Genomic DNA, 25,023 nt, shown 5'->3' with positions numbered 1-25,023 from the left:
AGGTGCTGTTACAGTTTTCAGACGTCAGCACAAAGCTTAGGCAACCTCAACAATCAGTTATCCTGCCTCGGGGCAGCAGGTGCCCTAGCAGGCGTTATTTTCTGGAAGGAGCGATTTCACTTAGGTTAGGCTGGTGGAAAGAACAGTTGATGTTGGCAGTGGAACTGCAGCAAAATCATGGTCCTGTGCACATTGGGGGTGGCTAACTCTGTCACTAGAAAACATCATCCCTCTTTGGAATAATACATCTGACAAGTGAACCCACCTTCACTATTAGTTTGGATCATGACAAACAGGAAAATAATCTCTCCTATATAGAAGACTGCTTGTCCTTCACTTACATAAGTCAGAGCTATGGCTTCTGGGCTCTCACTGAATGCCTCCTTTTTTCTGTATTTTTCCAGCTCATTTAATACAGTTTTGTGGAGGTTTTTTTGGTGGCTTTTCTTTTAAAGGGTTTTAAAGAAAAAGATGTATTAATTACACAAATGCTTGGTGGAGAGGAAAGCTCATGTCAAAAGGTTTGAGCTTTGGGTTCAATTTGGATGAATGCCTGAAATTCAGCTCTGAACCAGTGGCAGTCTTTGAATTTATAAATACTAATATCCACCTGAGATTCTGGCCCAAAGCAAGAGCAAGACTTTTATTCTCTTCAGGTTCCTCATCTCTGCTTATTCACCATAGCAAATTAGCACTTTTCAGGCAAGCAACAAGTGGCATGATTAACAACCATGTAGAACTTACCCCTTCCCAGCAGTTTTAGTGTGAATGACCATGATCTGGTCATATTTGAGCCAAGGACTTAAAAAAGTGTTTGGTGTTTTTGAGGATATTACAAAATTTAATACAAATTATCTTTGGGAATTTTTCTGCTCTTGGCTGACCCAGGTTGATCAAATACAGAGCATGGGTTCAGCACCCTTTTCATTCCCCAAAGATGTGGAGTGAGCAAGTGTCCATAGGAAAGCGTTTAGCCACAGAAGCTGGTGCCCAGGAATGGAGTGATCAAATCAGATAAATTGGAGTTTGAAAACAACTGAATGCATGATGATAGACAGAAATAACACTTTAAATGTGATAAAATTGTAGGATTTTAAATGTCCATGAATTAAAAAATTAGGAATTTTTGTTTTCTTGCTATATCAGAGAAAAGCATTATAGGATTTAGAACTGACATTAAACAGATAAGTGAAACCTGGATTTGGGATTGGGTATGTGATAAAGTTAGGAAACTCAGCAGGGATTTTTTCTAATTGGTAGTACCCTAAGGAGAAGTGTCTGTGGTACCATGTGCTGTGAAAGAAAGTACATCTTTTCAGTCTGCTCTTCCCCACATGCATGTTTTCTTATGTATATGCTGATACTTGTTTCAACACAGATAAAGTCTTGCTGTAATCTCTTGGCAACAGGCTGATTTGGAACTTTCAGTTTATGGTAAGGGTGGAAATGTCACCATAGCAGGGCATTTTGTGCTAGTTGTAGAATTCTGTTTCCAGTTCCAAGAAAGACAAAACAGACAAAATGTTACCTTACAGACTCCCATATGCAGTTGGTCTGAGCACAGGGGTGAGGGTGTCCAGCAATACTTCAGTCTGAAGGAACTTTTCTTTCACCTGCAAAAGGTGAACAAATTAGGAGCTTCTTTTCCTAACCACCCATGACTGAATACTGTTAGTATTTAATACTTGATTGAATCTCAGATAATTGCTGAAGTGTTGAACTGCTTGTCTCAATTTATCCACATGCAATTAATAATATTGATCACTCTGCACTGACCTTGAGAGTTATTAACTGTTTTTTCCCTTAGTTTCCCTTGATGAATGGTGCTTTCTACATGCCAATTTACAATTTTGTCAAGCTGTCAGATCACAGAGTCTGAATCTGGAGACACTGAAGTGCAAGCAGCACTTGCTGCAATGGCTGTTTCTTTGGGATCAGTAGTCCTATTTGGGATAAATAGTCCTATTTACATCTAGACTGAGAAAAGTACTTTTTTTTACAAGGATTTGGCCTGGGGGCGAGTCTACACAAATGTTTGTGTATGAGTCAAATTACTTGAAAGGTGTGTAGGATACATACATAAAGATTTGGGGCTCCAAAAGCCAGGCTTTATTTTCTCCATCAAATAACAGTGGTTCTTTTGTCCACCTAATAATGAAGTGTTTTTCTTTTTTTTTTTTTCCCAAAGTCTTTCCTGAAGTAAACACCCTGGTTAAGACACAAAATAGAGAGATAATTGAAACAATTTATTTGTCTCATCTCATTTGTAGGGACCTTTGGAGGTCTTTTTGCTCTAGGTAGTCTGAACAACATGTTTTTTCCAATTGGCCTTGAACAAACTGAAGAATTCAGTTATGCTTACCTTTTATTTATATGCTGCCCTGCTTACCTAATCTGTATCTTATTAGTATTATTTTATAATGAATCACCAGTACTGCTTTTGTTTTGTATGACATTTTTCTCTTAAACTTCTGTGCACTACATGCCTGTATACTCATGCACATGCCTCTACTAAAAAAAAATTTGTTGAGATCCCTACCAAAAGGATCTACCTACTGCAGGGCTGGAAACAAAATCTGGCAAATGGGGTTCTGTCAAAGTCTCTGAAACATTTTTATTCTCTGCTGCAGAGAAAACCAAACAAATCTGAAATGTCTGAAGTGGCACTACCAACCGGGAGCTTGGCATCTTTGAGAAAAGCTTTGCAGAGCTGTATTATCCAAGAGACACATAGCAAGGGAGTTCTGGGGAAGAAATATGCCTCTTCACCTCAGTTTTCTCATATCAGCACTAACGTCCATTGGTGGACCAGTATGTGGGAATGATGTGCCGATAATATCACTGCTCCTTCTGTAGAGCAAATGGAGCATGTTGTCCTATAACAGCAATCACCCAGCACTTCTTTAGCACTGATTTGTCTCCCCCATAGACACATATAACTTCCCCCCTTCCTTTGGATAACTGGCATCACCTGAAGACAGCTTATCTTAGTAAAAAACATCTTGACAAAGTATTCAAACACTACCTCTTCCCTGCCTTTGTACTCTTTTATACCCTCCCCATTGCATCCTCAGCTAAAGCAGATTATTGCAAAATCTATTTAAAAAGCACAGCAGTTTTATACTGAAAGATATCTAGAGGGCAGCAAATCCAGAGGGAAATCTCATCCTTCAGTGCAAATGAAACCTCCTCTTTTATTTCATTTCTGAAAAATCAAGCACAGAGTTATATAAAACCATTTTTTTTCTCTCTCTCTCCTCTACCCAAAGCAGCAATAATAATAAGATATCTCTATAAGGCTGAGATATAATCATACCTTGGAGCAATTTTTAAATTTGATTAAAGCTTACCATAGTGGGCAAAGACTCTGAAGTTCAGGTGTGAGTTATGAAGAAAGTGCTTGGCCATCCATAATCCTATCTGAAAGCAAATGTATTTTTAGAGTACTGCTGTTGTGACATGGAATACTCCTGAGTTATTTGTGCATAACTGCGGTTGATGTGGAGGATATATTTAATTCAGTATTGTACTACTGATTTTAACTCTGTTATTTTTCATGTTTGGTTCAAATTGAATTTGGCCAAGCAGTATCTGGGACCTAATTAACTGTTAACAATGGAAATCAAGGCTTCTGTGACATGTTGTTTTATTATATACTGCACTCTTCAGCACATTTTGAAAGCCTTTGAGAAGTGTTTCTACAATTACACCTACTTAATTTCATCACCAACTGTTAATGTGTGCAGCAATACGGATGATGGAAACCTCTGTCTCATCTCCTTTACATCTTGTGTTTGGTACTTGAGGTTTGGAGCTTGACCATCATGAAGTTATCAGAATGCTTAAAAATCTAAAACTTAGTTTAAAAGCATCCATGCAAATGATTTGAGATTTAACTCAATTCTTGAAGATTTTCACTTTAATTGTGTATGGAAAACTGGCATTTGCATGTTGAGAGGTGCGAGTAGAGGGAAATCAGTGCAACTTTGTGTGGATGCTGGCAGTAACTACAGGGAAAAGCAGACAGGCTCCTCTGAGCATATTTGGGAATACTAGTGCCTGAAAGGGGAAGCCATGCTGAATTGCCTTGAGAGGTGTTCCCCCGAACACACACAATACAGCTGTGCCATTTGAATTTGACCTCGTGTCCAGCCCAGGCTGCAAGTACAGAGGTTAGGGATCCCAGGGGAGCATCTCTGGGCACCAAAGCCCTGCTTCTGTTTCAACCTGCTGGGAGGGAAGTCTCCCATTCTTCACTTTCTGATGGTGCAAAATGGGGTTAATGAACTGACCTCAACTGGTCTCATGTTTGCTTTTACATTTTCTGATAAAAAATGGGATATGAGAGCTGTGGGCAATTGTTATTATCAAAGGGCAACACATTTGCATTGAAATAGGATAGGACTATACAGGAGAGAGGAGGATTGTGTCTGCATGATGAGTTTTTTGCTGGACAGCATGCCTGAAATGAGAAAGATTTATGTGGTACCCTGTCAGCATGTATGGCAAAGGTTGTACCAGAGTACAGACAATTTCCTGCTAATTGCGTTTCTTCTGATGTACAGACTCCTTTTCCTGTCTCATGCATGTGGTGATTTTGCACAGCTAACATTTACAATACATTATCAGGGAGTTTCTGTCACTAGAATAGTTAGTTTTTACTGAGTATACAAAAGACAGCAACTTCTTGCAATGTCTGCTATCTCAGAACATCCCTATGTTTCTTCTGCAGAAAGGGAAGTTTCCCTTTCTTCTTCCAGCTTTACTACAGTTTTCCTTTTGCCTTGGGTAACTGTTTATACTATGACCAACTCAGTGGTTTTCCAAAGCAGCTGCAAGATGTGAGATGATGGTTCAGAATGATGCACTGTTGAAACATGCTGACCTGCTACTATTTCATGGAAATATATAACTCTTTTGTTTGTTTGGTTGGTTGGTTTTCCTCTTCTTTTTTCTTTTTTAAGATGCTTAATTCACATACTTCAGGCACTGGGCACTGGCAAAGCCAGAAGCTTTTGACTTCTGAGAGGTATCAGCCTTTCTTCCCTACATAAGCAGCATCAGTCTGGCCATCTGTGGGCTGGATGTGGCCCTCTGACTTTCATGGCTGGGATATCAGCTCAGAGCCTGATCCAGGAAGCGACATGCTACTTGGGCAGAGCACACAGGCTTGTGGCAAGGCAGCTGCTCGGGTTGTCTGGGCTTGCAAGGAGGGGAACACCTGTCCCCAGAGTGGCTGGGGTACGGGTCAGTGGTTGCTGCAGACAGAGGATAGTTGGTATCTGCCTGGGGTGGGAAATGGTTGTAAAATGGGGAAAGGATGCCCAGGTCAGGGGATCTCACACAGATGTGATTTCTGCCAACAGCACTCTGTAGCATCACCCTCAATTGTACTGTCCTCTGCCTTGATCGTGCCGAATGGGCCCATTTCATGGGCAGAGCTGACTGCAAAAGGGGCATCGTACATACCCTGTCCTCTGAGTAGTGGGTATATCTGAACCGTGAGAGGTTGAACTCTTCTGGACTCCCATGGTTGCTCAGAAAACTCTCGCTGCCTTGGGCTTCATAGAACAAACATAAACACCATTTACATCTACTTAAAATTGGAATTGAACTTGAAATTTATGTTCAGTCCAGTCGTGAATGTAGCTGCTGTTGAACTGCTCCGTTAACTATAAAGCAAAGTTTAATCTCCTGTGTTTTACTTTCATGAAGTGCTCCTAAGCACTGGTAATGTTCCCTTTATTGCATTCCTTTAACTTTACAGGAAACTGAAAGCTTTGTCCTAAAAAAAAAACCAAACCAAACCAAAAAGGAATATTTTAGGATTAAAATACCTATGAAAGCAATGCAAAGATTCAGAAAAGAGAGAAGGAAGGATCAGCATAACCAGGAAGAATTAAGAGGAGCAAGACTGGAGCAACTTGCTGCTTTGTCTTTTCCTTTCCAAATATCCAGCATGGTCAAAGAACCCTACTAAATAGATTGCTTCAAGTACTTGTGGAAAAGAGTACAAGTGCAATCCAGAGAGGCAATTACTTTTTTCAATCAGATAGAATTTTTCAGTTTATAATATGGAGTTAATTGCCTCTTTTTTTTTTTTTTTTTTTTCCCCTTTTTTTTTTTTTTTCCCTCCTTTTTCCTGTAATGGTCCTTTGCATAGGTTTAGTCATCCTTGAGGGCAGCTGCTCCATCTATACAGCAATTGCCAGATGATTACCTCTTTAATGTTTTCACTGAGTACTTTGCTGGTTAACCTCCTTAACTGGAGAGCTGCTTATTGATATTTATGTCTTGTCAGCATAGAGGTTCATTAAACATTGGTAAATGACATGTTTTCATATCTGCTGACACTAGAAATGCAATATGATCAATTGCAAATTGACTTCAGTACAGCCATGGAGTGCATTTAACACACATCAGTGGATCATTGGTACAAGCAGAGCTGGAATTTTTATGGCTGTTTATGTCTCTCTAATATCCAAGTATAAATTCTCCCAAGTTGAGCAATTCTTAGTAAAACAAAATGCGCAACTCAGTCCAACAAGTGATCATGTATCCCAGGCCAGCTCTCAGCACAGGCAATTTTTGGATGTCAGGATGCTGTAGGTGGTGAAACATCCCAGACAGCATCACCTCTGCCAGAAGGCAAAGAGGCGTTGAGTCATCTCTTGCAGGTGTTTCCTCCCCTGCCTCGGGCTGCGCTGGGGTAGCTCTCCTGAGCTCTCCCTTGCTTACTGGTTCCTACCACCTCTCTTTCCCTACCTGGTCCTTCTCCATCAGGAGGGTAATAGAGTCGCCCACAACCCAGGCTGGTCTGGAGAGGGCTTTGTGTATGTGTGAGTCGCAGAAGCAGAGCTGATAGCCACCTCTGCGGCCAGGTCCTGCTGGGGTTCAACAACAGTGAGTCAAGAGCTTCCAGTCTCTTAGACGTGCATGGGCTTTTACTGCTCTGCTGCTCGCTCTTCTGGTAAAGAAGCTGAGCAAACACTAAGTTGGCTCCAAATTGCTGCTTTCTAATATTTTCTTACTGCAACAGCAATTCCTGAGGAAGCTGCATCTGCTGCATCTGCTTTTAATGGTTGGAGGGCAAGGCTCTGAAACCTGTCCTGCTGCACATGGTGACAGAGCATCCACTACAATAGCACTCTCAGGCACTGGGGATCTCCTGCAGTGTGGTGGCTTGGGGTGGTGAACATCCATGCCAGTGATCTATCTCCTCTCTAGAATGAGCTCTGACCCCATGCCAAAACCAGCACCAACATCAACTTTGTCCTTTCAGGGTGTCTCGTGCCCAAAACCATGGATATGGATATGCATAGGAGTTTTGCTGGGTGTCCCTCACTGGAATACAGGTTCCCTTTGGCCAAAATTTTTAGGAGTTATTGTTATTTCTGTATTTCTGAGATTGCTCTCTCCTTTTAACCAATGTGCTTGAGCTGGAGTAGGTCACTTTCACAGAGACCTCTGATTCTCTGCACCCCTTTCTTCAGCAATATCTCTCAGAGGCAGGGTAAAGTTTTCAGCTCTACAGATCCAGGCAGATTATATGATAAAGAATTGTCATAAGATCTAGAGCATACCTTTAAAAAAATGGAGAGGAAAAAAATCTTTTTGAGCAAAGGTCTTCATTAAAAATCATCATCAGATTTCAATTTAACAAAACACTGTAAAATGAAAGGAAGCCATGAATGCAAGCAGTAGCCCTGGGAATATCCAGTGCTGATTTACTATGCCAGGACATATCTCCTGTAGAGTTAGATTATTATTTTTCTTTACTGCTCTGTCACATATTGTTACATGTCTGAGATTCCTCACCAGTAACTGAGAAAAAGTGGAGAGAATTTACTCACATTAAGTCCGTTATATTATGTACTGGAAGAAAAAAAAAAAAAAAAAGGCTTGTGCTGCAGCCTCTTTGGGAAGAAAGTAAGATCTTTGCATTGTTCTAATGGGGGTAGCTTTGGTAACTTAAAATCTATACATAAACTGAAATATCTTGACTTCATCTGAAGTATCCTGGCTCTTAGCTCATGATTTTCTTCAGTTGCAATATTTGCAATATGCTCTGGGCTTTATATGCTGTGTTAATCTTTTTGGTTTTTGTTATGAAAATGAAATTTAACTTCAGATTGTTGTCTCTTCTGTACAGAAAAAAACATGAGCCTGCAATCTAATGTTTGGTTAGTGACCTTCCTGAATAAAACTGCCAGTGCTGTAGTCTTCCTGGTTATAGTTATTTTCACTGAATATCTAGAATCATATTTGCTCATGTGCCGCTGAAGTACTTACTGGTGGTGTCTGTTTGCTCTCTGTGGTTCCAACCATGTGAAATAGCATTGTTTCAGCACCATGAATAACAACGCTAAATTAATATTATGGCTCTCTAACAAAATGGCTTTGATGTAAGACTGCAATATCCTTATTTTGTTAGAGAGCCATAATACTAGTTTAGTGTTCTGTTATTCACAGTGCTGAGGTGATATTGATGGACTTAGTTGGAGGACAGCAGTGGAGTTCATGTGGAGGTAGAGTCAGACAGATGAAGGCAAATTTCAATCCAAGTTTAAGGTTATAAGGTGGAGCAGAGGGCAGACCCAGTGATTTCAATCTTGGTTATCAACATGCTGATTGTCCCTGCATCTGTTTCCCAACTCCACCGTTTTTTAGCACAATGCAAGGCCAGATCCTGCCCCAGGGAAAGCCTCTGGCAGCACAGGCTGCAAACTGTGTGTCTGAACAAGGCATACTTTTAAAAAGAGAGAATAAAAAGGTACCTGTTGGTCACAAAATTGGAATTTTTGTTTAAGGAAAACAATGATAGGCTTGGCAAAGGTTAGAAAGGTGAAGAAAAAGGGGTTGTCTAGCGAGATTGGAATGTCTAAGCAAAAAGTATGGTGACTCCACTAAAGTCTTGACAATTTAACCAGACTCTGCTTGTGCACACAAGAAGTATGAGCAACATTTGGAAGGAAAGAAGGAAGGAAGAACAACTGCCCTGTTTTTGGAGCAGACATACATTCCTTCTAGCATTCACGAGGATGAATAGTATGTAAAAGCATGTACTGAGCCAGTAATAACCAAACAACTTGAGATCATGGACAGTTCTTACCATTTTCCCTTCTTTTCTTAAAATCAATTCAAAAGCAATTTTATTTCAAGTACAAAACTGCCTGAAAGATCAGGAAAATGGCTAAGTAGACAATTTACATATAATTCTACCTCTGGGTGATGATGCCCACTAACAACAAAATGCAAGAAAACAAGATCTCAGAGATCTTTAAACTGATCTCAAAATCTGTCAGAGACCTACTGGGGCCAGGCTTTCTCAGAGGCACTGCAGGCTCTCTTTCTGCTGTCTTTGGCTGTCCAAATAGCTGAGCCAGCGGAGGCTGTAAGGCAAGGAGGTGCCTTTCCTCCGGCCCGCCTCTAGTGCCCGGGCACACCTGAGGTGCTTTGCAGACAGAGCAAACTGCCTCTGCAAATTTCTGCAGAAACCATCGTGGTCCTGCTAAGGGGTGGGGGTAGAGATTTGTCACTCCCTGGCCTTGTGTGCATGTTTGGAGGCTGCTGCCCATCCCAGGGCTGCAGCTGAGCTGGGGGCAGAGCGGCCGGCCCAGCCAGGGGCACAGGAGGGCAGGGAGCAGGAGCCATGGGAGGCTGTGGTGCTGCTCCACACAACTCCCATGGTTTTGACAGACATCAGTGCAGGTTTCAAGATTATTCACTGTTGCAAGGATGAGGAAGAAAATTGACCAGAACTACCAAAAGGACCAGTATTTCATTAAGGAGGATAGATTTATTGACTGTCTAGACTGAAGTTAGTTTTGTATTCGCATTTTCAAACTTTTAATTATGTTTAAAGTTTACACTCATAATGCCTAGCCATTTCCTGGTTAGTTTTATCAAAACATTAACCTTGATATTTTGACAACTTTTTTTCCTTTCATTTAATCTCTCATTTAAAGTTGTTTTCATTGTGTATGGTTTAGTTGTTCCCTTGGTCTGCTTACACAACCCAAGCCCTTTGAAGAGAGACAGCACAGCATACCCAGTAGCAGCTCTCAGCACAGTGTTTAATTCTCAGTTCAAGCTGAGCAGTGGAGCTCATGTCTGTGGTACTGCACCAGCATCACACCAGGTATTGCAGGCAGCAGTGTGAAATTTGCCTGCTTGCACAATGCACCTGGGAGAACAACAGTCTGGTGCCTTCACAGCTTTCAGGGTCCAAGGACCAGCAGAGGATGCGGGGCTCTCCCTCACCTCAGTGCCTAGGGCAAGCTGCTCCTGTTGTCCCTCCTGTCATCATGTACACACATGGCTCCTGTACCTCCCAGTGCAGACTGCCTCTCTGGAAGATGCTCCAGCTCCTGCACAGGAGTCCCTAAGCAGTTCTCAGTAGCTTCTGCTCTGTGATGGGTCAGAGCTGTGCAGCATGCAAGGATGCTCTGACAGTTCCATGTGTTGACTTGGAACATCTAACTTCATCATCACTGTATCAGATAAATGCCCCAAATCAGCTAAGAACTTATTGCAAGACATATTTAAATACTTTCTGCTTCAGTTTTCTAAAGATACTTGGGCAGAAACGTATACAAGCTATGTAGGTTTACAGCAATGCAGGTGGGTATTGTGAAAGTCACTCTGGAATCTTTCCATGGCTCATGCCACTTAAATACCTCTTGAAAGTCTGAGCTTTTAAGTTTTACAGATGTATTTCTTCTCAAGTGTTTTTCTCTGCAAAGCCGCCATGGTTATTAATTCATTGGAGTTCACGAGTTGCTGAGGCAGGTTGTTTGGGTGTCAACAGCAGCACTTTGATAGACAAGCAGATAGAAAGAGAAATTGTAAACATGTTTCCAGGGCGATAGGGGAACACACTAATTCTTCAACTGTCTGAAGAACGGAAAAGCCCTCACCTCTGCATCCTTGCACAACTTGCCTTAAGAATGCATTATTTTGAGGAATTGCCATTCCAATCCCACTGACTGAATGTGAGAAGCTGGTCTTTCAATTTTGCTGGAAAAGGGGAAAATGAAGGGTGTTGGTGTTGGGTGAAAAAAACAGAAAAAGCAGTAAGACAGCATCATTCAGACCAAACTCCTGTGGGAAACTGCAAATGTCGCTGGTAGAAGCTGCCGGAGGACAGAAATGGCTGCAGAGAAGCTGAGAATAATGGTGACATTTGACAAAGTTAGGGATACCTGAAAATGTGCGAGATTCTGTCTTCTGTAAGGCCAAGGGAAAAAGAAGGTTGGGACTCCATTTTTAGTATTGTTTGGGAATCCAGGTTCCCAAGACAGGTGATGTGAGCGCAAGGGAACACTGGAGAGAGTGTGTGACCCTGTGTTACTGTCTCCCTCCTGGAGATGGTGACAACACGTTTATAGCAGGAACATGGTCCCTGTTCCTGGCATGGAGAGAGGCAACTGGGACCTGAGAAACCAAACAACCACTTTTAAAAATCTTCGCTCCTGAATACCAAATATATCTCTCTCTTTGCATAAAGTGAGTATCTGAGATTAACTAAGGAATAACAAATATGGGATTTTGGTACTGAAATTAGGATTTAGAGAAATCTGATGAAGCAAGTAATGTATAGGGCTTGAGATAAAATAGGCATGGCATTGAAATTGATAATAAGGGAAGTACGCTTGGGAATCCCCAAATGGAAACCGTTATTGATTTCTTCTGACACTGAGAAAGAAAAAGCCAGGTCAACAGATTGACAAGAACTGTGTGTGGGGAAAAAAGTAAATTACAGTCAGGCAATAATCCCAACTCAAAAGGAGTTCAGAAGAAAGAGAACCGTCTAAGCTTGGTTGTTTATAACTGAACTTTACAAGCAAGGATGTTATTCCCTGAGGACACAGTTGTATTGATAATTCCAAAAATAAAATTTAAAAGGAAAATAAAAACATAACCCAGAAGATTACACTAAGGTATCAATAAATTATTTGTTCTGCCATGCAAAAGAAGAAAAAGACTGCCCATAAACATCTTGATTAATTCTGCAGCATCCTGAGGTAATGTTGTGTCAGAAATGCAAACCTTTTGTTTAGATAAAAATCTTTTTTTAATCACTCCAAAGATTGCCAGTACTAATTTACCACTACCTATTTATTTATTGTTTCTTAATAGTTTAAAAATAAAACCTGTTTTCTCATATTAGTTTCCTTTTCTTACTTCACCTATATTGGATTGCAAAGTTTGGCTCAGTAAGCCATCTTTTCAACACATTTGACCCTCCCTCATAAGAATATTGGATCTGTTTTAAAGGACCCAGCCTGGCATTTAAGTCTCTGGTACCTGACTCCCATCTCTGACACAAACTTTATATATGATCTTGAATAGAGGGCTTAATTTTTTGTTTCTTTGTAAAAAATTACTTTTGGGAAGAAAGTTCCTGTACTTCATCCTCCTAATAACTGGAATCCTCCTTCTAGTTTCCAGGATGGATGTGATTGTGGTAAGTTTGCATCCAAAATCTTTACGTCCATATCTCTATTAAATTAAATAGTTCTTTTCCTCTCCTTGTATTTAGTTCTTGGATGCCTTATAGACTGCAATTCTCTCTTCTTTCAGTCTGTGTTTTACTGTGCAAGAAAAGTTTTCTAGTCATCTGTCATGAAAAAATACTGCTCTGATCACTTCCATAAGCCTCTCCATGCCTCTGTTTTGATGCAGTATCCAGATGGGATTTCTCTGATGTTTTGTATATGAAGTTCCAGCAAGAAATTGTGCAGAAATGCTTGTCCCCTCAAAAATAAAGGAATCTTTGAACCTGCTCATTCATAAAACCAAATTGGACAGAGACATATACTTGTGGTATCCTAAGACCACGTCTGCCACTCTGTTCACTCCACAGTGCACAAAGAAAGTCCAGCAAAAAAGTTGGTATTTTCTGGGGGAAAGCCTGTCTGAGTAAAATACAAAATCAAACAATATGTCAATAAAAAACCCCAAAAAGGTGTGGGGAGTTACTGTATATCTATGTTTTAATGAGAATGTTAAGCAGGAAAACGCTTGAGAGCAGTCTGTCGGTCGGACACGAGGCACCCTGACTGTGTGCCTCTCCCTGGATCCCCGGCCCCTCTGCCCCTGTCCACCTGCCGTGCGGTGCCCTCCCGCAGCTGCTGGCTGCAAGAAGAGCACCCAGCAGAGGCAAAACCAGCCCAGCCTGGCGTCCCGCAGCTGGCAGGAGCACCCCTTCGTGGCACCCTGGCAGCCCCAGGGGAAGCACAGGAACGGAGGCGGCTGCTGCTGCTAAAGAGGAGCCAAGATGGAGGTTCAGGCGGTGTAAAGCGCTGCCCTCCTGCAGGGCTGGGGGCAGCTGTACCGAGTTACCTCAGCTGTGTGACCCTGCAGTGGGTCAGGGGAAACCACAGGTGGGGCATTTAAATGCAGCTAACGGAGCAGCATATAGTAGTGATGGCCTAAACCAAGCAAGGCTTTCTCTAGTCCCTGAGAGACAGGTATGGCCTACCTTACGCTTAATGGGATGTGGAGCTGAGATAAAGGGGAAATGTTAGGGACAGAAGTTGTCAAGTAAGGGGATTAGATATGACTGATATTTCTAGGATTTGACTGATGATGGCCTCTATTTACAAAATGTCCCAGCTGTGGGTAATTGTGTGTGGTCTTCCCTCATGCAAAATTGTTTCATTTAGAAGGTACTCTGTAGCGACTACTGCTTTTTATCAGCTTTTTTCTAAAGTCTTTTTTGCACTTACAGTTCTTGAATTGATCTGTTTTAGACTTTAAATCTCAAGTATTATGTGTCCAGACTGAAGCGTTTTGTGTCACTCCTTGTTTCTAGTGCTGAGGTCCCAGTCAAAAGAGAGTCACCAGTGAAAATTCATCTGTGCAGCTAAGCAAACTGCTTGTGGAAAAAGCTCTAAAAACAGGTCAGTTACATGTAGTTTTGTTCTCTTGACTTGGGAAGTAAATTCTTTGTGAAATAATATGAGGTTAATTTTTTTGTTTGCCTTTTTTAAAGAGCTATTTGTGGAAAATGCTGTCTAGAAATAAGGTTTTTCTTAAAGTTGTCTAGAAACAAGCTGGATGTAAGCACTCTTAAACTTGAAAAGAATATAACATGAATGAGGTGAGGCTCTTGTCTTTGGTTTCCTAACTTTCGAGATACCCAAAGCTTATTTTTTTGGGGAAGATTTAAAAGTGTAGTTCCAAACTGGCTGCTAAATGTTGTTTGTCTCTTAACATGACTCTGTGTATCTCATCTTTGCTAGAGCAATTCTCTTTTGATCGGTGTGTATATATCTAATTAGTGGTCTCTCAAGGTGGCTTTAGTACTTGGCAGTATCACCTGCTAACAGTTTACAAATGCCTGTGAATAGCTCAATTTTTCGGAGAAGCTTGTTGGGTTGGTGTTTGGCTGTGTGGCAAGTAAGTCTGAGGTGCATTCTAAGAGGCTTTTGCTCTGTGACTGTTGGTTCAGACTCTGTGATATCTCTCCTTGATCTTTATAATCATCTGATAAAATCAATATCGAGAACATGTGTGGTTCAAGTTCATGCAATTTTTTTATATAAAGAAAGTATCTTTTGTGTTATGTGTGTTTGTCCAGTATGTCCCTTGTTAGGGTCTGATCTAAAAGGTTCCCATGAGGTTAGGATCAGGCCTAGTGGTGTGTTAGGACAAACCATGTTCTGACCCATCAGAGTTAATAGAATTAATCTGGGAAGTGTTTTACCCAGCTTTAAAATCTCAAGTTTAAAAATGTTTCTTTCTAAGGGGGAGGAAACTTGAGTTGCCTGTTTTTTTAGGAGTGCTTTGGTACTGGAAGACTCGCTCCTAATCAGATCACTCTTTAGTACTTAAATGTATTTTGGTGCTAACATTAAATAAACTAAAAACACCTGGAAACACAGAATAGTATTTTGCTTTCTGGACCATACTCTAGACAACATTCTTGGGTATCTTTACTCCCAAGTATCTGTTACTAGCATACTGTATCACAGCATGAACCCCTCTGACCACAGCTAGAACAAAACAGTACTTTGTCCTTGAATAAAAAAATTACTCTCCTGTGGCAGTAGTTTATATAAATTATGTTGCTGGGTTCTCTTTTTATGCCATCAGCTGTTTCTTCTTCTACTAACAGAATAAAGGTCGGAAAACACTGATTCTAAATTGCTGTTGTGAATACAAACATTTCAACTTTATTTGTGTGACTTCCTCTTTAGCAGAAACCTCTCCTCACATAGTCAAAATTGAGGCCGAAATCTCTCAGAAAAGAGCAGCTATCTAGTCTCGGCCCATTGTTCATCTCTTTTCTAGGCCAAACAGTTCTTTGCTGTTGAGTTATTTACTGAGGGAGAGAATAAGCTTTAATCATCAGAGTAGTATTAGAATCTAACAGGACTTTGAATACAGATTTAAAATGTTTGAGTGTGTATGATCATGTTCATTTCAAGCCGTTAGAGACTTATCTTTTCATTGCAACTTCAAATGAGCTTTACCCTTGCTATTTTTTAACTTTCCAGAATGCATGATGCTTGTCTTGGCTTTTTGTTCTGCCCTGAGTGCTTGGCCTTTTGTTTTGTGCTATGGGAATCAGAAGCGAGACCTTTCTCCATGGCACAAGATTCCCTTATGTGGACATGGTGTGTGTGATATTTGGGTTCTAACATCGGGGGTGGGGGGGTGCTCTGTGTGTAAATTCCAGAATTCTACTGAGGCAGTGCTCTCTCTGCTGAAGACTATGGTGTGGTAGTTGTTGCGTTTTTGGAATATTACCCTATTATGCTTGAGAAGCATTTAATAGCACTATGCTGGATGTCTTGCTCATTAAATCTCCCTCATAACTATTCCACTCCTGATGAAATCAGAGCTAAAATGCACTAATGCCTTCCTCATAGCTATTAGCATTTAAAAAACTTAATCTTTAACCAGTTCCTTCACCTCTCCTTAAGTTTTTCAGAGTTGTCTTTTGTATTACTTCTCAGAATAAAGCACAATGAAATATTGATTAAACTTTCTGGGAAAACTCTGGAGACAGGATTTATTAATATTGAAAATTCATTATTGATACTAGTGTTCTCAACTGAGAAGCAGTTTTATTCCTACTTATGTTTTATTTTTACTTTTTTAAAAGATAGTATAGATTGCAGCTGCTCGCCATCAAAACTCTCCCTGGCTCCTGAGCTGGCAGGAGACTGAATCCTCTGTGTTCAGGCTTAAAAGCTGAACTGATCCTCCTAACCTGGGCCTATAAACCCAGCTTTGCTTGTATCAACTAAGGCAAAACAATTTCTTGTCTTGTCTGATCTTCGTATGTATCTCCCAAGTCTACTGATTGTCCAAAACTGATCTATTGATGGCTAGCAACTTTGTACCAATGCTTCACAAAAGTATTTCCATTCCCTCTGTCCCACCATCAACTTCCTCTGTCCTGGTACAGCAGTCCATGATGACTCTTCCATGAGTCCGTGATAGGACTGAGATTGGGAGTATTATAATTATGCTGGGGTGGAAATAGTTGAGGTTTGTTATTGCTGGGATGGTGAGCAGAGCTGTACTTAACATAAAACTTCTAGGATCCCTTTCAGAGTCTTTCTGAACTGCTAACCTTAATTTCACATTCTTAATGTGCACCTGAAGCACTGTGGCTAAAGGGATGGTTTTAGAGATGAAGTGATGCAAATCCAACCCTTCCTGATGGTCAGAAACTCTAAGTGACATCTTAAAGTGACTTTCTCTGGACTGTGGGGCTCAGGGTTTATTGTGATGTGGTAGGGGTTAGACTTTCATGTGTAACATTCTATGTATAAAAGAATAATGCAGTCCTCAAATGCATTGATTTTAAATCCTTTTATTTTACCATCAATTATCTTATGTGTATGATAGCAATTCGTATTGAAATACTGAGTTATATTTAAATACAATAAGTAAATCCCATATAATATTTAATGTTCCGAATTCAAAGCACTTAAATCGGTGTTGCTAAAATACCTGACTCCCAGTGTTTAATCAGCAGCATGATCTGAGCAGGCAGCCTGTTCCTACACTCTGCAAAGTGACAAGGGAGCGAGCACAGACTCTATCCTCCTGAAATCTGTGTGTCTTTTCTGGAAGAGGGAAAAAGCAGCACAACATATAATAATACTACAGCAGGGGTATAAATCAAACCCTGGTCTTCCCTTCTGCCTTTTTATTTTTTTCCCCACAAATAACATCAGTTGTCTTGTTGTTCCTAAATTACCTAACTTTAAATATACCTGAGATCCATAGGGTTAGTTGGAACCAAGAGGTCTCCATGCACCTCCTCTGCTTTGGTGCAGGGATAAGACACCCCTTAGTAATTACCACTGAAATTGGAGAAGATCAAAGCCTTTCTCTCATGAATGTCCAGATCTGTTCTGGCCTCTTTTCTCACTTTATATTAGTTAGAATTTTAGAGAAAATACAGCTTTACAGGTATGGTAATCATCCTTGAGTAACTTCAGAACCTTGCCATGAAATTTTGCTGCTCCTTACTGAGGAACAGCTCTTTCCAAACCGGTAAGCAGTAAGTCTCCCCTGGGTAAAGAAAAATCTCTAAAAATGTTTTCATGCTGAATATGTGCAAAACTACAAAGAGTTAAGTTAAATTAATATCGTGAAGAAATTCCCTGCCTTTGTTATGCTCTTCAGAGCGCTTGCTAGGCTTTGCTCATTGGCAAGTCTAATTGGTGCTCTGAGCCCAGGGAGGTCCATCCACCCACGGTGGGAGGCTTTAGCCAGCCAGAGCATTCAGGGAGCCAGGGCTGCATAGCTGCTATTTCTGTTTGTTGAGTTGACATGAGACAAGTTATTACCATATAAATGAGATAAGGCCTTAGATAATTGCAGCCTGAAAGTAAAACTGAACTGGTCTGCTTGTGGCTGGAAATTTTAAGTGTACCTTTCTACCTTAATTTTTTTTCAAGTCTGTATACTTTTTTTCCTTCCACCAATTAGCTTACTCTGTAAATGATATCAAGAGCCCTGATGTTTTCTATCAGGCTACCAGTTGTGAATTGAATTTTTTAGACATGGAACTTTCCTGGTGCCTTTCATGTCTTCTTTGCTGGTTGTTATGAAACCTGTATGCAGAGTTGATAAAACTGCTTTGAGGAAGACATGAATGTCAGTCACTTCAACCAAAATAATCCAGTGCAGTCACTTTATTCCATTTTCTTTAGAAAAAGGCAAAGAAAATATCTTTTGGCTGACTCCTTCATTGTCCCTGCACGGTCTGGCCATGCGAGAAGGTGGGTGGCTGAATTTAGAAGGCTGCACTTTTCCTCTATGTTGGTATCTTTATTGTCTGTTTCCAGGCATCTGACTGCAGTGTAGAGTCTAAGTAATTGAGGGAAAAGTGATATTCTTCTTCATTAATATCTGTGTTCATCTTTTCCCCCCTCTGCAGGGCATAAAGCCCTGAGGAAAGGAGGAAATACTTTCATACATCTCACCAAGGCATGGTGGAATCTTAAGGATCACTTTTAGTAGCTAAAAATAGTGGGTTTTCAACTGGCAGTCTTCAAACAGCCTATCCTTAGAGGGGAGAAACATTGGTGACAGCCAAGTAGTAAGCACTGAATCTCTTATTTGTCCTGGGGATCAAATTCAGAGGTCAAGGTCAGATCTTGCACACTACACTTGGATGAAATTCAGTCTTTTGTAGAAGACTAGGATAACCACTGTGTGCTTACACCCAGGAAAAGATTACTGCAGCAGGGCATAGGGCTTGTGCTGGATGAATTGTGGGAGGCTCAACTTGTGAGCCTGCAACAAGAGAACTGCTGAGGGGCTCATTTGCCTTTTTGTGACTTGGCAGAAGAACTAGAGGAATGCCAAGCCCAAGGAGAAATGATAATGCTACAGTTTGGCCACCAAAGATACCTACAATATTACAAACATTAATATAAATAGATCTTTAAACTCAAGATATTTTTTTAAAGACAAGTCACATATTTCAAAGAAAATTGGCTCCATACGAAGAATAAGAAATGTGTTCCTTTGGAACAGAGCAAGGCTTAAAACACATAGCTCTCCCAGTATGCGAGTCATTCTATAGATGCAATGATGTCCAGAGGATACTGAAACATAGACAGAGAAGACATTGGATGGATGAGAAAAAATATCAAACAGAGGCAGACTGAAAGAATAATGAACAATAAGATTAATATTTCAGCAGTCTATTTAAAACCATGTTATTACAGTTCTTGAGGCATTAAATTTTCTGGGCTGACTAGTGTGGGAAATCAGTTTATTTTAAACATTTTGCAGTCTCGGAGAACTTGCAGAAGTTTTCAACCAACCTAATGCATTATACATCTGAATTGGACAAAAAAAGTGTAAATCCTACATATAATACAAATTGATGAAGGAGTAGAAATGCTTGGAGTTTAAAAATAAAATATGAAGAGCATCCAAGGAGATTAAATCATGAAAAGAAAGAACAGTAAAGACAAAGGAAACATCACAAATAAAACCAACTGTGGCTTTCATCACAAGATTACTCAAGGATATTTAGGATGCACTTTTCCCACTGGTTAAAATTAATCCACAAGGTAAAAGCTAAATCATCAACTTGCAGGAAGCCAGAAACAGAGTCAGTGGTTTGGTAATTGTAGTCCGTGATATTATCAATGAACAGCAAGGTGTGTATATATTGGAGTGTGAATGCTAATAGCCTCTGCACAGGATTGCCTTCTGAGGAAGAAAACAGGCTTCAGGAGATATGAGCTACAGCCTGCCCCACATCCCAGCAGATACAGCTTTACCATCTTCCCTGTTCCTGGTGTGAAAGAACATAGGAATGGCAGTTATTAAAATGAATGCTGACCTGCCACCTTAAAAAGCATATTTATGCTACAGTGAGGTCTGGAGCAGAGATCTAATGTATTCATTAAACATGGGAAACAAATAGTGTTAGAAACAGCCTTTTGTTGGTACAAACTGGTTCTTAGTGCTGAACAAAAAGGAGTTTCTCTCCATCTGTAAGATTTGGTATCGGGGAACAGTATGATTTCACATTTGTAGGTGCCTTTAAAAGTTGTCTGAGTGTGTGTAGTGCTTTGTGGTTTATTGTGTGACTCCACAACAGAAAACTGGGCTCTAATATCTTCATTCCTTCCCTTTTCTCTCCCTCCTCATTCCCTACCATGCCAAGAAAAGGAACAAAACAACCTTTTCTCTTCCAATTAAAGAAAAGCATCCCCAAAGGCACAGACAAAAAGCAAACCAACAGATAAAACCAAAGTGTATGGTATATGTAGTGTTTCATAGGATTTAGAATAAACTTTTGCCTTGTAAGAGTTTAACTTATTTCAGTGTTTACAATAGAGATTTGAGTGCCAGTCATCACAGCTGGAAATAAATGGTGAAAAAAAAGAAATCCATATTATATTATTGAAGACCATGAATGTGTCTGTTAAGTAATCTTTCAGTGTAGCAGAGCATGTGTGCTGTGAGACTAGGTAACTATAGGTACCTAGGTAACTTTAGGTAACTATATTTTAATGCCTTCACAGTGTAAATAATTAATAGAATGAATTTTGTATGAGTCATGGCCTTGAGGTCACGGAATGTTTTCCTTCCAACCTCCTTGTTGGCCTCTCTGCATCATGAAAGAGTATGTGGAGGGAGAAGAAGCAAGAGAATGAAGTTGTTAGCTATGACCCAAAGCATTGGTGGCTATCTGTAAGCACCAAGTTCAGCCAGGAAGGATTAAACAGCCTCTGCCTATAGAAGTGCCTATTGTCCTCCTAGCACCTGTGGCAGATGTTTTTTCCAGAAGTGCAGTGCTGGTGCCTGGGGCCCTGCCTCAGCCCCAGTCTGCATGGGAGCACTGTAGTGACAGCGTGCAGGGCTCCTGATAGATCTCCCTCACAAAGACAGCTGCTGCCTTTACTTTGCAAGTTCCCATACTGCTGAGAGGTGGTGCAGGCAGCCAAAACCTGAGCCTTCCTGGGTTAGCCCTGGGTTGGGAGTAGCTGTTGCCTGGGCTCTATGTGTATGGGCAAGCTCTCTTAAGGAGAGTGGGAAAGTTGTAGTCTCAGTTGTGATGTGCTATAATGAAGTGTCTTCAGGTTTTCCAATTGCTGTGTCTGTGTCTCTGTTGGCCAGATGGCCCATTTGAAACCATCTCATCTGAGTTATACCTCCTTACTGTCAGTATTTGTTTTCTGTCTGAACTTCTTAAGTATAGCCCTAGAGTCATATCTCGCCTTTAATTTCTGAACACAGTATAGTTACTCTTCACCTTGCAGTTAATTCTCTGACACGGGATTTTTTTCAAGGTGTGAATAATTTTTGAGTCTATCTTCAAAGCTCTTCTAGTTTGGGTTTGTTTTTTTGTAATTTTTAATGTTTGTTTTTTCTCCGTTTCCCAAATTTGTAAAGAACTGGTTGTGGAACACAACATTAGCAGTCATAACCACTGTGCTACTGAAGTCTCTGTAGTTTAATTAAAAACAAGCTCAAACTGGAGTCTGTTTGGGTTGGGTTGAACACCCTGTATAATCTCATAGCAAAACAACCGCTTCATTCATGAATGATCAGCGTGTCGCTCGAAACAGGACTTGTTTCAGTGCCACAGTGGATCAGGTTGTCCTGTGCTTGATCCATCTGCATAAAACCAACATGGGGTTTGTATTATAATCACGATGGGTTGGTATGTGAATGGGGCTGCTCTCCTCCCTGAACCTCAGGGTCAGGCTGGACCATGAGGGAGCTCCTTCCCTCCCCACATACCTGAGTGTCCTCTCAAAAGGAACTGCAGTGATCACAAGAAGAGGTGATTATACCATCTCTCCTCCTGACATATGTAGGATATGGCAAAGGCATGCTTCTGGAGACCAGGCTGGTAGGATAAACCCATCTCATGCTGAAGTTATGGGTTAAGGTCAATCATCTATTTTCTTTGTGTGTTTAATGTCTTTTGTTAGAGTAGAGCTTCAAAATGCATTAGTATTTAGATAATATGAGTGCTAATACTGGAAGTTGCATACTTCAGAGGTATTTAAGATGGCTGCAATACTCATAAATCGCATTTACTTGACTTTAGCCATTTTTTTACCTAACTTGTGCTCTTTGGTGCAATGATCCAAAGGCTTAGGACAATGTGTATGTTTGGAACAGAGCAGCATGTGGCTTTGCAACCTGGCAGGAAAACTGTGGAGTGTGACAGGTCAAGTGAAATCTTGGCATTTCCAAAAAAATCTACACTGCAATTTAAATTGAGCCAGGAATCCTCCTTTGCTGGTCCTTATGCAACCTCTATTCCCACCTGAAGAGATCCAGGCCTAAAAACATCGGGGAGGAAGACTGTCAGTGTGGGGTTACATCATGACTTTAATAATAAAAATATACCCAGAGTGGTTGTGAATATTTCTGAAAATGCTTGACATGTACTGTCTTAAATACATGTTTACCCCTTGGGCAAGTTGGGATTCCTCCTATGGTAGATCATTGGGCTGAATATCCAGGGGCCTGGGTTAAAGCTTAAAGGGGAAAGAAGTAGAACAGTGAAAATGCTTAGATAGGTTTGCTGGGTGGAAAGTTGTTGCTTATACACATATGGGTTGTAAGGTTTTACATAGCTAGTAATAGATGGTCCATCTCAAATTGCTTATCAACGTCCTTTCTGTCTGTGTACACAAGTGCCCATGGTTTTAGTGTGTGGGATGCTCTGGGTTCATGAACCCTACTCTGTGTGGTTTATTGTGCAACACTTGAGTACCTTCTGCACTATCTACGTTCACATCAATATTTCAGGGCAGGAAATCATCCATGATATTTTTTTCCCTTGTCTACAAACTTCTTTGCCACACAGTATTAATAACTTAAGGAGGTTTGAGTGGAACTTGTGATAAAGCGGCAAATGTTTTGTCAGAGGTTGCAGGGCTAAAATGTTCCAAGTCCTGAAGATAATCTATAGCAGGGAACAAACACATACCATTTATGCTTATAGTAGGATTAAATCTAAAACAAATTCACTGAAATGAAAGAACATAAAAGTAATGAAAAGGTCTTCATTCCCAAAATTCTCCAAATATATTTGATGTTTATATTGTGATGCTGTTTTTTGACAAATAAGAATAAACTTATTAATATTTGGATCATGAAAGAATACTTAAAAAGTACTAGGCAACTATAACTTTATGTATCAATAAATACTTAGGCTTTTAAGAGACCTTGAGAGTTATTGTTGGCTATGAAAACATCAGTTGCTGTCCAGAAGAACAATATTGGAAACACTGATTCAGTAAAATGTGCAACATAAACCCCTCAGAGTAATAAACAACATAATAAAAACTGTCTGTGTCGTAATTGTTTAAAAGGTGTCTGCAAACCTGAAGCTGAGACCATATAGTTAGAAAAAATGACTGACAATGTAAGAAATTTATGTTGGATTATCTCCTTGCCTGTGGATTTTCTGTGACCTGTGATCTGTCTCGGCATAGCTTGGCTCCCTGAATGCTGGCTCAGATGTCCAGCTGAACTGCTGCTTCCTGAGGTTACCATCAGTCAACCAAGTGTGTGCATACTTTTTACTTCACACTTGCAAGAGGTTAAATGTATCAGCTTCAATTAAAAAGATTAGGCTTTGTAGTGTTTATTTTGCATGTGTGGCAGGGTTATGACAGTACGTGCAGCTTCACTGGAAAATGGGAACAACATTCCTTTCCCACTTGGTAATGCAGAGCACTCGTGTTCTGTGATGGGAGCCATATTACACCAGAGACAAGTGGTTTTGGGTGGTTATGGATAAAGGTTTATTTTCCTATTGAAGTAGTACTTAGTCATGCGAAATATTTTCTAGCTTGAGTTCAGCTTGTTTTTAGTCACCTCTCCACGCAGTTCACTGGCTTTATGCCTGTGGCCACATCTCCCTGACCAGAGGCAAAACACGCCACTGCGGCGTCTGGGAAAGCTCTCCATCAACTCATGTCTTTGCAGGAATGATGTTCCCACTGAACATTCAGTGCTTGCTCTCTGCTGATTGTACTACACAGAAGATGAAGTCACAGTTGTTAGGAAGTTATTGAAGGGGAACAACTGCCTTGAAAGGGAGATTTGGGATTAAATTATGTGCATAGGTGCAGGAGCTGCTGGGGAAAAATATTTCCTCTGACAGAGATGTAGCTGGGTTTGATCAGAGGAAAGACCTTCCAACAATTCAAATAACCTGTTCTCTTACCTTGTCATGGCTTATTCACTGACTGGCAAAGATGTATTAAACTATTTAGTGTATTCTTTCTCCAGCCATGGTTGATAGCTAGAAAAATTTAAAATCCTACTTGCCTCAACACTTTCCCCAAACAGTTATTGCCATTACAATTTCCATGGCAATTGCAATAACTAAAAATACCATAGGAGCTCACTTTATATTTTATAATTTAATTTGTGGCCAATGGCAAGCAGCTAAGCAGATCCTGTTCCAGAAGAACAATGTGGAGAAAAGCAAGTTTTTATTCTGTATTTTAGGACCCTGTGGATGTAAATTAAGTCTGGGTTGATCCTTTCACTTTTTTTGTGTATTCCTGACTCATTCTCACTTAAAGTTGTCTGATAGAAATGTAAATCTTGGCCTCTGTTAAACATAAGTAGTAGTAAACCAGACTTCCATCAAAATAGGTAATAATACAATGATTGCTCTGGGTAAATTCTGCCAAGACAGGTATTGCAATGGTGAGAAGGCCTTCACCAGTTTTCAAGCATCCAGTGAACTTTTTATACCCACTCAGGTTGGCAGACTTTAATATTGTCCCTTGTCTTTCAGGACAGAGCTCTGGCAAAACTTCTGACTTCTGCAACAACAGTTTTATCTCTTGTCACATCTGGATGCAAGAGTGAAGTAGGAGGTTGCCCTAGGCTTGCTGAGTAGGAGGATGCTTTTCAAGAGTCTTTGTGAGACACCTTCCATCTTCTTGCTCTGATGTGTGAATTGTGCCAGTGAGCTTACTGCAAAGGCTGTTTTTTTTCTGCTTTCCTCCATTTGGAAAGACATGCTGTGTCCTCTCTTACTTT

The 25,023-nt window shown here is 40.5% G+C and overlaps 1 long non-coding RNA gene across 1 annotated transcript in view; it reads left to right on the top strand.

Annotated features, from left to right (window-relative positions):
* Positions 1 to 25,023, top strand: part of LOC113480640 — a 166,564-nt gene that overhangs the window by 10,711 nt on the left and 130,830 nt on the right. Inside the window, exon 2 of the long non-coding RNA XR_003398495.1 lies at positions 13,820 to 13,907. This is a non-coding gene — a long non-coding RNA (uncharacterized LOC113480640). The remainder of the gene's footprint in view (positions 1 to 13,819; positions 13,908 to 25,023) is intronic.

This window comes from Athene cunicularia (assembly GCF_003259725.1).
Source record: "Athene cunicularia isolate RWA chromosome 5 unlocalized genomic scaffold, athCun1 chr5_part1, whole genome shotgun sequence".
Taxonomy (NCBI): domain Eukaryota; kingdom Metazoa; phylum Chordata; class Aves; order Strigiformes; family Strigidae; genus Athene; species Athene cunicularia.
Note: the sequence above shows the minus strand (reverse complement) of the source record. Positions and strands in the feature narration are given on the sequence as shown.